The sequence below is a fragment of the Mastigoproctus giganteus genome, chromosome 4, assembly GCF_048544385.1.
Source record: "Mastigoproctus giganteus isolate SK-2022 chromosome 4, ASM4854438v1, whole genome shotgun sequence".
Taxonomy (NCBI): Eukaryota; Metazoa; Arthropoda; class Arachnida; order Uropygi; family Thelyphonidae; genus Mastigoproctus; species Mastigoproctus giganteus.
In genome coordinates, this window is record NC_143578.1 from 89,175,634 (window position 1) to 89,191,069 (window position 15,436).

Here is a 15,436-nt window from a genome sequence, read left to right on the forward strand (position 1 = left end):
ATATCAATAATTGATTAAGATAGTTAACTAGGGGATTTCAGAAAATGGAATACCTATCGAAGTTGAAATTGATGAATCAGCATTTTTCAAAAGAAAATATATAATAACGCCAGGGACTCACATCTGGTGAGTATGGGCTTGGGGTACAAGCTGGATATCATCATCGATGTTCTCTTTCTTGGTGATTCCCTTCTTCTTCTCTCTCTCTCCCAATAATTCGGAATTGTTTTTTTTTTTTTTTTTTTCCGCTGGTGCAGCATAAGCCGCAGGCTTCCTTGCACCATATAGCTAATAATAAAATAATAGAGGACGACTAATAATAACACAATGTGTTTTTGGTGCATTCTAAAGAATTACCAAACGATGTTTTTTTAGTTCCGGTAGAAAATAGAGATAAAACACTATTATCAATTGTAAGAAAGAGAATATTGTCAGGTACATGAATCATCAGTGTTGAATGGTTTGCATATAAAGATCTGAGACATTAATTATACCTATGATGAGGCTATTCATCGCTATAATTTTGTTTCTCCAGATGATTCAATTACGATGAAGAAAAATAATCCAATGGCATTCCTTCGCGGTTTCAAAAAAAGGTGGGGCTAAATCATTAGAAAAATTTTCCATATTTTTAGATTTGATTCAGTAATTTAAAGCTATGAACCAACGGTCATATCGTTTGACCGCGAATGTAACTACGGACTGAAATTGTTGTGGTTCCCCTCAGTGGATCCCTGAATAATATAAAACCGATTCTTCGCTTTATAAAAAAAAAACTATTAAATAAGATATCCCTACTATGTTTACGATGTATATCAATAAAACATTTCAATTATGAAATATTTATATTGTTAAATAAATATTTCTTAATTTAAATGTGACATTACCAAAATATATAAAATGCTAAATATATTTAAAATTTTTACATTTAAACTCATTCCGCCAAAAAAATCGCTATCCGCTATTACATATTTTAATCCGCCAAACCTGAAGCAATTCCGCTAAAACTAGCGGGAAAACCGCTAAATTGGCAACACTGTTTACAGAGTATTACTACAACATCTATTGGTAAAATTGCAGAGTACTACACTGTGGGTAAAATGTTGGTGCTTGTGTAAGCGGCATGTAAAAGGAGGTAATTCTGTTTAATTTGCCTTTTGATAAAATTACTGTTAAATCCCTTTAGGTTAATATTAATTGTAAATTGTTCGTATTGGGTCCTAAAGATCAGTGCCTCATTTGTGAAAACCATAGCAAGATAAGATTTCCAGAGTTGTGTTTATAATGCAGCACATCGCGTGGATGGATGACGTAGTTTTTACCCCCCCCCCCCCACCTGAGGCAGAACCAAGAAATGGGTTAAGTTAGAATAGAATGGTGTAAAATATTACATGAGATTACCAATGCTGATTTTCGTATTTGTGTACTGATCTCATATTGTGGAGGCACCTTCGCCACGTGTTGCCTTGGCGATGTGCACCTCCGCTGGAGAATTGTATTGCTATTTTAGTATTTGCTACTGCACAGACATGAGTTTTAATTTTGGGATGAAAAAAAGAACAGCAAATCTCTAAAGACCTCTGTTGGTAGATGACAACAAAAGTTGGTAATAAGGAAAAACAGACAGACATGAGATGTGAAGGCGCACTATAGCCCCAGAAGCTTATGTGCCATTAAACCCCCATAACAAACACACACATGAGATGTGAATCACTGGAGTGAATAAGAAGAGGTCACCAAAATGACTTCTGTTAGACAGTAGATGACAGCAAAAAGTTTAGTAAGGAAAGACAGACATGATATGCAAACCACTCAAGTGAATCAGAAGGGGTCACTACAAACCAATGAACTCCAAATTCCTGCTGGGCCGACATGCCTACCGTGATCTGAGTTCCTTATGTTTGGGGTCTCATTGGTAAGCAGTTAGGCAATATCACATTTTTCTCAAAATGAAAATCAAAATGGTAACAAAATCTAGAGAGAATGTTGTGATCTCATTGTGGTAACACTGAGGGTATACTTCTTCACAATTCTATAATACGTAGCATACTTTTCCATGTTTTCTGAAGGATGATATTTTGTGAATTGAAAATTTCACAATTATTTCTGAAGTTTCTTTAAGCAGTGAACTTATTCACAGAGATTCAACCTGCAATCCCTTTTCATAGGTAGAGCACTGAACCATTAATGTAAAGTGACCAGATGCTTAACATTCAATGTGGGACATCTGGGGGAATTTTTCAACCCCCTTAGAAACAATATACACATTCTTTATAATTTTTTATATAAAAAAAATATTCTCATACAAAATACAAATTAAATACATTGACTTCTTTGACATAAATTAATAAAATAAAATATCGAACTTCTTAAAAAAAAAAACCAAACATAGTGTGTGTGTATGTGTATATGTATAGCGTGTGTGTATATATAAAAAAAATATATATACATAATTTTTTTTTTTTTTTCACAGAATGGCTGAATTCAGTATACGGTACCCCTCGTGTTACGCTACGTAATGAACACAAGGTTGCATGACGGATGTGAACTGAGAAAAATAATTGTAATAAGAAGGGGAAAAAAACACTTCATTATCATCATCATTAGCTATATGGTGCAAGGATGCCTGAGGCTTTTGCTGCACCAGCCAAAAAAAAATTTTCCTGAGTTACCCAGAGAGAGAGAGAAATTGAAGGGAATCACCAAAAAAGAGAAGAATGATGATATACAGGTCATTGGAGGGGGCATGTTTTTAATCGATTTTCTTTTTTTTTTTTAGTGAAAAAAGGTTAAGTTTTTTTCTGTAAAATAATACTAATAATAAAAATACATACTTCTTTTAACAATAAAAAAACAAGAAAAATTAAGTATTATAATTAAATATATTTTTCTACTGAGTGAATTTTTCTTAATAATTCTTCATTATATGCTATTTCTTCGTAAAATTCTTCACAAGAATTAGCAAAATTGCACTTAACTTGTAGTATTGCTTTCAGGGTTTCTACTGTCAGTTGTGTTTTTGTTGACATCCATAGCATATTTACTTCTTAAAAAACTGTTTCCATTGTACCATTGGTTCCCTACAAACATAATGCAAATGATTTGCATTAATTTTCCATTAAGTATCCAGGCTACATGTCCAATCCGTTACATTTTCCATGACAGTTTGCAATGTGACGCAAATGACTTAAATCCGGGATGTCTGATCACTTTACACTAATGGGAAAGTTTCTAGGCATTGTGGTTGCTTGTGTCAGTGGATATTCTGTATTACAGAATATCCACTGGAAATCAAAGATGTTAGTCTTTGATTTCCAGTTTTTCTTCAATTCCACTAACTGTGTTAGTGGAATTGAAGAAATGTTGATGTCTGATGGCATGAAAAGCAACTGTAATCGCTTTGGTTTCATTGCATGAATCTCCTTTCACAAAATAACTGGCAATAGATCTTGAACACTGCAACAGAAGATTCACTTAATATGTATGTGCAATCAGTATCTGGCTTTTTACCCTTTGTGATGCCCATTAGAATTACAAATGGTGGAAAGTCAGATATTGTATGGTTTGCATTCAAAATCCATGTGTTTCTCTTCTTATCCAACAGTCTGATTCCTAGTATAATTTGTTTGATTCTTTGCCGTGTAGTTTCCAGCTTCTTTTCCATTCTTTTGGTGAGTGCCCAAGATTCGCCTCCATAAGTCTTGGTGGTGAGTATACATCGGTTCATTATTTTACATATTAGAGAAATTTGGATATTGCTCCTCAGTATGTGACTATATTTCCTGAATGCTATCCATCTAAAATTTATTCTTCTCTTGACTTCCAGCCATTTATCCTTATTACAGTTAATGACTTGTCCCAGGTAAGTATATGAATGTTTGTGCATGCTTCGCATGTATTGTTATGTAAGACTAGAGAGAGAGAGAGAGAGAGAGAGAAGAGAGAGAGAGAGAAAAGAGACTTAAAAGTATATTCAAGAAGAGTAATAAATATTATACAGTTGTAATTGAATTGAATTGAATAAAATCATAAAGCTCTATTACGTGTGGTTCCATAAAGTTATAATCTTAGTAATTAATCCATAAAGTTATAATCTTAGTAATTAATTAACAAAATAATTATTTACTTTTCACTTCTGTTAACCACAGAAAAAAGAACAAAAATCAAAAAAGCCTGAAATGTATTGCTCCGCATACATTAATTAACTTGTTTACTAAACAGTAAACAAGTTAATTAATGTATGCAGTGTAGAGTTAGAGTAATCTTTGATAAAAATATATTGCACTTTAGCATTTTACTAGTTTAAACAGCGATCACTTACTAATAAATATAATACAATAGCCTGCACTGTGACAAGTGAACTGAACTGATGATGATTCTCAAATTCCATGATTGGTTATCTTATAACATATACCTGAAATCGTCAAGGTTGCCTGTTTGGCTAAAGGACAATTGCATATCCTGATGGAACTTTTACAGGACTAAAATTTAAAAAATAAAACAGAAAAATGCAGGACAATCCTTGTGTATACAGGATGCTGGGCAGCCTTACATTAGAAATTCTGAATAAAGTAAAGAGAAATCAAAATCACTGTAGAACAAAACATTAATGAGAATAGTTCAAATATTTAACTTAAAAAAATACTGAATCACCTTTAATAACTTCTCTCTCTCTCTCTTAGCATTAGCGCAGAGGCATACAATGCAAGAAAGCAAGTTTATACAGTATCAGGCGGAAAAAAAAAAAAAAAAAAAAAAACCCTTCCCATTTCACTCACCCATCCACTCCAAAGGTTTGTCTGGTTCAGCCTTGAATTTATTTAAGCTGTCAACTTCCACAACAACAGATGGAAGTTTGTGCCAGCAATCAACCACCCGCTGGCTAAAGGCAAATTTTTGCACATCTATTGCGCAACTGTCTTTTTTCAGTTTGAATTTATGCCACCTCAGGTACATAATTTGAGCAAGAGGAAGAATCCATTAGCATTGAGCTTGCTGAAACCATTCAAGGCCTTATACACCTCAATCAGATCACCTCGCAGTGCCTATTCTCCAGATGCTGCCATTTGCAGAACTTAAGCCTTTCTTGGTAAGAGCAACTGTTTGCATCCCTAACCAATCTCACTGCCCTTCTCTGTACTTGTTTTAGCAACTCTAAATCCATATTCAATTTTAAACATTGCTGAGCTATTGTACAAACTACAAGCTTTTCCATTACCCTGGGAATTGATGTGGAGGCTATATTCACCAGCATTCAACCCTCTCCCCCCCCCCCCAAGACTTTTCATTAAAATCAGAATTGTGACGAGGTGGCACACTTCAACAACTTCTTTTCCCAGTACATGCCCATCAAATCATAGTTGACTGACAAATAATCATTTTTTTATTTAATTTTATTGGCTCGTATACTTATTTGATAAATGCCATTTTATTTTCTGAAGTCCTCAATTTATATTAATGTGTAAATTACAAAATTTATTTGCTTTGGAGCTTGTTCTCCTTCCACATGTTCTAGACTAGTGTTTCACATAATAAGTTGCAGTTTCATAATCAGGTAAAGAAATTTTACTTTCTTTTTTAACTTTTATTCTTGTATCTGGAATACCTATCTTTGCAAATGGAAAAGAGTGCACCAGAACACCATTCTGATTTATCACACACATTGCTAATGTCATTTACCTACATTATTATTAAAAATAAAGTATTTTATTAGCAAGTGTTCCTTTTTTTTTTTTTTTTTTTAAATTTTCCATTTTGAACCTTGCCCATTGGTCAAAAATTACATGAGCTTTAATTTCCAGTGGAGCTATTTTGCCTCCAAAAGCTTGCCACACTTGCCAGTGAAGTGATATATATAACTTTCTGACATAAATTTTCTGTGCAATGATATATATAACTTTCTGATATAAATTTGCTGTGCAGTTTTATTTAATTCATTTTATTGATGACAAAACACTATGAGTAGCCAATAAGTGTATCCAAATAAGAACAATGAATAGAGTTGATAGACTATTTTAACAGCTAAATCCAGAGTAAAATAAACTATTTCACTTTTTATATAACTTACAGATGGACAGAATCCCAATTTGGAAGAAGCATAATAACAAGCATGAAACATGAAATGAATAGTTCCATTGACATTAAATATAATATATTTTAAAATGGTAACCTTAACTTGCAGAAATTAATTTGATGAATTTGAACTGCTGGTCAAGTCATCGAATGCAGACATTTTGGGGATATCGGAGACAGATTACTCAGGTATAAGGGATGCAGAATGCGAATATGGGGAGTATAATGTATATAGAAAGGACAGACACGACAATAGGGGGGGGTGTTATGCAGTGGTGAGCTGTGAATACTTTAACAATGGGCTCGCAGTTTTGCCGACTTTTTGATATGAAACAACTTACAGCAGGAATCCGCAGAAGTGACGTGACGTCATGCGCAGCAGGCTTCCGCCAGAGGCGCTTTCCACTTTCACAGTACTAGTCTGTGCCGAGCACTCACTAGTAATGTGATTAGAGCGCGTGACGCATTTTTCATGACCGGTGTGATATCTCGAGTCTGCCTGGTCCTCGTGCCCACTCCTCTTTACGATGATACCTGGATACAATATTATCTCGAGTTCTAACCTTTTAATAGTATAGGTCACAATCATACTTCCTGAAGTAAGTATTGACTACAACAATACAAATATTTGTCAACAATTTATTTTTTCATCTCGCATTTTCGTACCATTGTTAGGTGCCCCGAAGGGTGTGGCATATGTTGTTTCAACTACAAGGTACTTCAATCGATGCTATTTTCTAGAGTCATTTAGATACGTTGCAATTGCAGGTACACATCAGCTACTTTAGTTATCATAAATCCATTGTATCTTGTTTTCCACAAATTATAAAAATTTGCGAATGTTTAATAAAATATTTACAATACAAAAGCTCTTATTTCGTAATCAATATACAAATCAAAATACTGTACCTAAAAGAAACGCGAAGGATTCACATAAAACCATGTACCATGCGTGTTCGGGACACATGCCACTTTTTTTATTCCTCTCTCTTTTTTTTTTTTTAATTAGAGAAATATAATGGATGCATTTTATTTTCATGATAAAATTTTAATATTGTGAATAAAAAATAACACGAAATATTTCCCATATCACAAAAACTATCACAAAACATTCTACAATATAAAAACAAATATTACATAAAAAACAAACTCTTCTAGAAAAGGTACACAATAATCACAGATTACATAAAAAAAATTATTATACAAATATTCAAGAAAAATTTATTCTAAAAATTGCCACATACAGTTTACTTTTTTATTAATATTTGTTGTCGAACTTCCGCTTTGCTCAGTAGCTGAGTAATGATTACAGAGGAATGATTTGACGTAATGATCCGTATCAAATTGAAGAAGTGGTTTTCCATTTAGATGTATGGTAATCATAATCTGTAATGTGTTTAATTGTCAACATTATTCATTCATTTATACAATATTATTCATTACGCTGAAAGCACTGCTAATCGCAATGGTTTCAAAGATATTTCTGGCTTTCTTAATTGAAGAGGGAATTTCACTCGATTTTAAAGATAAACTGTATTCGACAAAATCTCTAAAATCATTAATTTTTATTTCATATTTTATCAGAAAACTTAAATTTGTTATTCGTTTTTCACCGTCTTGCCACGGAGAAAGTTTTTTCATATATCACGATTCCAGGTAGCATATGTTTAAAATTTCTTTCAATTCCTCATTGTCAATAGTATCATTATTTTCTTTATTTAATTTAAAATTACTCTGTTGCATTAATAACTTATCCTTAATAACGTGTCACGAGGTAAATTTTTAAATGTGTTCTTACTTTCGATTCCTTCAAATTCTTTCAACTTCAACATGCTCTAAATTTTAGCTTTATAATTTCCTTCAGAATATTTCAAATTAGTGATAGCATTGATAGTTAGAATAATTAATCTGCATTCACCATTGTGATTCTGTAAAGCTTCTGAAAGGTGGTAGTAGTAATAGTGGCATGTGATGCAAGAAAGCAAGTGTTTGAGCTTATGCAGCATCAGCCAAAAAAAAAAAAAAAAAATTTACAAAACAAATCACTAAATGTTTGTCCAGTTCCTCCTTAAATTTATTTAACCTATCAACTTCCACAATGACAGATGGAAGTTTGTTCCAGCAATTAACTACCCACTGGCTAAAGGCAAATTTCCGCACATCTGTTCTATTGTTCACATCTGTTCGGTAAAAGAGGTAAGAGAGCTCCTGCAAGATGTCGATCATTAGTGCTAAATCGTTAAGAAATTCCAGATTGAAAAGTCGGTTTAATAATCCAGCATATTTAATTAACTTTCTGATTCGATTGCGATTATATTTGCAAAGTGGAATAATTCCTCCAGTCCATTGCCATCCATAAGCTACAATTTTTTTGCGATACATTTTTTTTTTTTTAAATCATCGTCATCATCAGCCATTTTTAATCCACTGCAGGATGAAGACCTCTCCAGCAACTTTCCAGTTCCTTCTGTTTTGTGCAATGGCCATCCATTTACTACCCACAAACTCATAAATTTCATCTATCCATCTCTGTCATTGTCTTCCAGGTTTTCTTCTAACTCCTCTTGAGTACCATTCTGTTATTTTCTTAGTCCATCTGTCATCATGTCTTTGAGCTATGTGTCCCGTCCAAGACCATTTTAGTTTTTTAGTTTTGATAAGAATATCCTTTACTTGAGTTTGCTCCCTAATCCATGTGTTTCTCTTCTTATCTAACAGTCTGATTCCCAATATAATTCGTTCCATTCTTTGCTGTGTAGTTCTCAGCTTCTCTTCCATTGTTTTGGTGAGTGCCCAAGTTTCACTTCCATAAGTCATGGTGGGGAGTATACATTGGTTCATTGTTTTACATTTCAGACAAACTGGGATATTGCTCTTCAGTATGTGACTATATTTTCTGAATGCTATCCATCCAAAATTTATTCTTCTCTTGACTTCCAGCCAATTATCATTATTACAGCTAATAACTTGTCCTAGGTAAGTATATGACTCCACCTTTTCAATTACTGCTCCTTCAATCATTATGTCCCTTTCTGTGCCATACTTGTTCATCATTACTTTTGTTTTAGCCATATTCACCTTTAGTTCAAAATCCTTACTAACTGTGCATAACTGATTAAGATTTTCCTCTAATTCTTTGGGATCGTGGCTTATGACCACAATGTCATCTGCAAATCGTAAATGGTTTAGGTACTCTCCATTCACATTGACTCCTTTCTGCGACCAGTCTAATCTTCTGAAAGCTTCCTCAAGGTGCCCTTGAGGAAGCTTTCAGAAGATTAGACTGGTCGCAGAAAGGAGTAAGTAAACAGTTTTCGAGATATTGTCTCCTTGTCGAGCTCCTTTTTCGATTTTAAATTTGATACTGTCTTTGTCTAGTCTAATAAGGAGGTAGTGTTCTCATATTTTCTTCAAAATCATAATATATGGGGTATCAATGCCTTGTCTTTCCAGTGCCCGAAACATTGCTTTATGCTGTATGGAGTCTAATGCCTTTTCATAATCCACAAATGCCAGGCATAATGGTGTTTTATATTCATTTGCTTTCTCCATTAGCTGTGATATTACGTGAGGATGATCCATAGTTGAGAATCCTGTCCTAAAGCCAGCTTGCTCTTTCGGTTGATTCTCATCAAGTATTCATTCTAATCTGTTAGTAATGACCTTTGTGAACAACTTGTAGATGTGGGATAACAAGCTAATTGGTCTATAATTTCCAATTTCTGATTTATCTCCTTTCTTATGCAGCAAAACTATGATTGCATTATTCCACTGCTTAGGCGTCACACCTTTTCTAATAACTTTTGTGAAGAGCCTTGCCAGTTTTGTGTTATGTCTCTTCCTCCCAATTTTAACAACTCTACAGTAACTTCATCTTCCCCCGGGGCTTTCTGATTCTTCATTTTCTTCAACGCCTGTTTTACCTCATCAGGAAGAATGTCGGGTATGTCGTATGTGTTGCTAATTTGCGATCCATCTTCCCCACTGCTGGCATCATTCCCTCGCTCCTTGTATAATTCTCTATAGTAGTCTTCTGCTATTTGAATTATGCCTTCTCTGCTATTTATAAGTACACCATTGCTATTCTTCAGTTTCAGTATCATTTGTCTTTCTGTATTACTACTCATGGCTCTGATTTAAGTCCTTTGTTTTCCCTTAATGCTTGTTCTACTTTTCTTGTGTTACATCTTCTTATGTCCTCTCTGAGCCTCTTTCTAATGGCTTTGTGGATGATCCTGCTCAGGTTGCTAAATAGGTATTTTGCATCTTTAAGGAGTCTTTTGAGGAAGTCTTTAAGGAGGGGATGCCCAGAAATTTATCAAACTCTTAACAGGAACCTAAACGAATTTGTGATAACTGAGAGGGAAATGGAAGATAAATGGTAAAGTTATACATAAAAAGGGCACCTGGGATGGATGGGATCTATCCAATTGTATTAAGGGAGGCAGCAAAGGAAGTAAGCAAACTCTTAGCTATAATTATGAGAGCATCTTTAGATTCAGAGGAAGTCCCTATGGACTGGAGACGTATAAATGTAACCCCAATTCACATAGGGGATCAAAGGGTGATATGAGTAATTACAGACTTGTTAGGTTAACTTCTGTTCCATGGAAAATAATGGAGTCACTGGTTAAAGAAGTTATACAGGACCATCTAGACAGAAGTACATTTATACATCAGTTGCAGCATATTTTTGTTAAGGGGAGATCTTGTCTGACCAGTTTGATTGGATACTCTGATGCAGTGACAAAGGAACTGGATGCAAAAAATAATTTTGATATCATATACTTGGATTTCACAAAAGCTTTTGATACTGTTGGATATAAAAGACTACAGTACAAATTGTAGCAATGTGGGATTAAGGGAATGTTACTGCAATGAATAGAGGGATGGATGAATGGGAGAAGACAGTTGTTATCAATGGACACTGCCCTTATTAGTGAAGTCCCAAAGGTTTCAGTGATGGACCTATTGTGTTCTGTATTTATTAATATTGTTGAGAGTATATTAAACTTTGTCTAAGTTTGTGAATGATACAAAAGTTGGCAGGGCAGTTAATGATAGTCAGGAAGGTATGCTGCTGCAACAAGATCTAGAAAAATTAGTCCAGTGGGCTGAGCAATGGCAGTTGAAGTTTTACATTGACAAATTCAAGACACTGCATATGGGTAGCAGTAATCCCAGAGTAACATATCACCTGCATGGTACTGCACTTAGGGTAGTGAAAAAATGAAAAGGACCTGGGGGTAATTGTGCAGTCTTTTTTTTTTTTTTTTATGAGAACCGCAGAGACGAGAGATAGTAGAACCTACAGTACTTAGTTCCATGCCTGAGTTGGAGGTTGAGAAGACGAAAGAAGATATTTGTTGACATTAGACCTGAACTTCTGTAGACTGTAATTTTCAGGAAATATGTATGAAGGAAGGTTGTTCCAGAAAACGGCAGTTGAATAAATAAATGAGGAAGATGAAAACTTGGTCCTGTGAGTTTGAAGTTAGAGAGTAAATGGATGTTGGCTGGGGGAGCATGTGTTCTGACTGTTTTGAAAGAGAGAGCAGGAATTATAGAAGCCAATTCAGAAGAACAGTGCCCATCTGTAGAAAAGGCATGCAGCAGAAACAGTAAGTCTATGAGACAGCGAATGGAGAGACTCTGTTAGAGATGAATCATTAATTAACCTAATTGCCCTCTTCTGAATGGAATCTAGAAACCTGAGAGAGGTTTTGGGGGGGGCACTGCCCCAGATGTTGGAACAGTGTTCCATGGTAGGGCGGATTTGTGCTTTGTACAGAGTAAACAGCTGTTTGGAAGAAAAGTAACGCTGAGAGTGAAAGAGAAAACGAAGTTTTTTAGATGCAGAGGAAGTAATATTTGTAATGTGCTTGTGCCAAGAGAGATTAAAAGTCAGGGTATTCCCCAAAAGAGATATATCATCTTGCCTAGAAATCGGAGTGTCACCAAAGATAAGCATAGGAGCAGAAGAACCCTTTTTGCGAGATATAAGACAAGACTGAGTTTTAGAAGGATTGAAATCAACTAAGTTGTCTTTGCCTCACTGAAGAATTACTTGGAGATCAACATTTAAGGAATTGGTAGCAGATATTCGAGAAGTTGAAGCTGTTTGAGTAGAGTAAGGTTTCTCGAACTGGAGAGTGGAATGCAATGTGCTATCATCGGCAAAACTATGGATAGGATTTCCAGTTAATGGAAGAAGGTTATTAATATACAAGAGGAAAAGAGTGGGGGAAAGAACTGAACCTTGAGGGACATCAGCATTAGTGGAGACGTTAGATGACAGAGAGCCATCTACCATCGCCCTCATTGAACGATCAGAGAGAAAACTGGATAACCAATTACAAAAAACAGTTGGAAAACCATAAGATGGAAGTTTCTTTAGAAGACCTTTATGCCAAACGCAATCAAAAGCCTTTGAGATGTCAAGAGCAACTGCTTGTGTTTCACTGAACTTTTCCATTGAATTTTTCCATGAATATGTAACATAAGCCAAAATATCACCAGTGGATCACTGACGGAATCCATACTAGTGATCGTTGACCAGACGGAGGTTTCTAGGTAGTTTAAGAGTTGGTGGTTAATTGATTTCTCCATTACTTTAGAAAGAGTAGAAATAATTGCAATGGTACGATAATTGGATGGGAGGGATTTGTCACCCTTTTAGGAACTGGTTGGATATTAGGAGCAAATTTCCAAGCATAAGGAAAAACACCTTTGGAATAAGAAAGTGAAAAAAGGTGGCAAAGAACAGGAGTAAGTTCAGGAGCACACGTTTTGAGAACAAGTGTAGAAATACCATCAGGACTTGGATCTTTCTTAGCATAAATGTTTGTCAAAATCTTTCTGACATCCTTTTGACAGAAGACCACAGGAGGCATTGAACAGAGCGTGCTGGGAATGGTGGGAGGTGTTTTCCAAGATCATTAATACATGTGTTGGAAGAAAAATGGGATGCTAGCAGATCAGCTTTATCCTTGTCTGAAGTAACAACAGAACCATCTGGTTTTGACACAGGTGGGTGCAGAGATGGGCAAAGGTTGCAGCCAATAGCTTTGGTAAGAGACCAGAATGCTCAGTTACCATTAAAGGAAGAAGCAAGTTTTCTACTCTTAGCTGTTCAAAATCTAGTTCGGACTGATTAATAACTGCTTTACAATTGTTGCGAGCTTTGGTGTAGGCAGAAAATGAAACTGAAGAATTGTAAACAAGCCAATTATGATATGCAACATTCCTCTCTTGAATAGCCTTAGCACATTTATTGGAAAACCAAGGTTTAGATAAAGGACGAGATTTTAACGTGGAGTGTGGAATAAAGGATTCCATTCCTACAAGAATAATTTCACTGACATGATCTGAGCAAATGTTGACATCAAGAAGGTTTGAGACAGTAATCAAACCAAGGAAAAGAAGAAAAGAAAACTCGCAGGTCATCCCATTTTGCATTCTTGTAATGCCAAACAATACAAGGTATACACCGGAATAGCCATGAGATAAAGGCTCCATTGGAGAAGAGACAATCACCAAGTTGTGATCTGAGGTGCCTAAAGGATCTCTGACTTCGACCATGTACTTAGAAGAGTTGTTTGTGAGAAAAAGATCAAGTGTGTTGGCTGTATGGTTAGGATTGTCCAGTATTCTGATAGGTAAATGAACAATCTGTGCGAAGTCATTAGTAATTGCAAAAGCCTCAGCATCTCGACCAGCTGGGTCGTTGTGACTAGAAAACGGAATCCATCTGGAGTTGTGAACATTAAAATCACCAAGGAAAATTACCGCACTATTAGGGAAGTTGGACTGGAGAAAGTCAAGTTGCAAAGAGAGGAAGTCAAAGATCTGTAGGTGATTAGTTGAGTTGGGAGAATGGCAGAGAGAACAGATAAATTTGACAGAATGAGGTAGAGAGATTTTAAGCCAGAGAAGATTGAAAAGAGGAGATTCCAAATTAAAAACAATTCTCTGACAGGGAATAACGGAACTGACATATGCGCAAGTACCACCTTTGAGGAGAAATGAATCATACAGCAAATAATTTGGGAACTGAGATGAGCAGTAATTGAATCAACCGATAACTGAGATTCTGTCATAAAAAGTACATGGGGTTTGGTAGACTGCAAATGGAAACGGACATCGTTGAGATTAGAACTGAGACCAAGTATATTTGTGAAATGAACTAGAAGTGTTTAGGAGGTTTAGATCTTTTCACAGATAAGCTTACTCTATTAGTTTGACAATTCATGATGTATTCAATAGTGAGAAAAAGTGGGGGGGGGATGCTGTATGAAGTAATGAAATTTTTGGATATGGCATACACATGGTAAGAATATACCCAGATCCTTGACATAATGTAGCCTTGACAATGTTCCTTGCATGCACACTACTTGGACTCCCTCCAGTCACTATCTGGAAGAGTAGAGGTAGCAAGATTACACACTAGCTGATCCAGACGTCTTTCACAGAGTTACCAATAGGTTTGGTCCGGTGTACTAACTAGCGACCTGCCCACGAACACTGTTTTAGAGCTGTACCCTCGAAATATAAGGAAGATTGGAACTCGCCTTGATGTCCATCATAACCTCAAAAGTCATCAGTCATACTGCATGATGGGAGAGATGGAGAAGGGTTGACCGTAACTTAACTCTGTAGACTAAACATGGGTTCCACCATTTCAAGCCTCCAATAAGCAAAGTGGTGGTATTGCACCGGTTGATGAGAGTCATCTACCACCTGGTAACACAGAGGGTCAGCTTTCCTCCGTGTGGTGTGAGTGCCACACCTCGACCCCTGCTTATGTTGGTTCACATCTGGGTGGTCACTCACAGTGAGCTTATGCATGGAGGTTATACTTAGGATTACTAACAGTCCCACCATCATGAAGGTGGATTTGGCTGTCAGAGGCAGAGGATTTGGCTGTCACAGACCGTCTGGACTTCACCGAAATTGAGTCCACTTGACTTGAGTGTCACCCGAATATCAGTTCCCTCAGGCAAGTACTGCTTGTCTGGCAGAGCTGAGAGAATATCTGTGACAACCTCAAGAACCAGGTGCTCCAGTGTAGAATATTACCACCAGTATATACACTCAGTGATCACTGAAATGTGACTACCTAACTAATACCCTGTTTGCATGGATAAAAGCCACTATTTTCCTAAGCATTGACTCCACTAAATGTCTGAAGACTTCTAGCATCTGCAGCCATGCTGCCTGCAAGGGCTTTCCACAATGTCGGAAATGATGATGATGGTTGCATGTCCATATACCTCACTTCCCATTCCAAAACATCCCATAGGTGTTTAATTGGATTGAGGCCGGGCAAATTTTGATGCCAATAAAGGTGGATGATATCTTCACT

The 15,436-nt window shown here is 35.9% G+C and overlaps 1 protein-coding gene across 1 annotated transcript in view; it reads left to right on the forward strand.

Annotated features, from left to right (window-relative positions):
- Positions 1 to 1,086: 1,086 nt before the first annotated feature.
- The window catches only part of mRpL2 (mitochondrial ribosomal protein L2), a 111,918-nt gene continuing 97,568 nt past the window's right edge, over positions 1,087 to 15,436 (forward strand). Inside the window, exon 1 of the mRNA XM_090372791.1 lies at positions 1,087 to 1,135. The gene's annotated coding sequence lies outside the window, so the exon portion shown is untranslated. The remainder of the gene's footprint in view (positions 1,136 to 15,436) is intronic.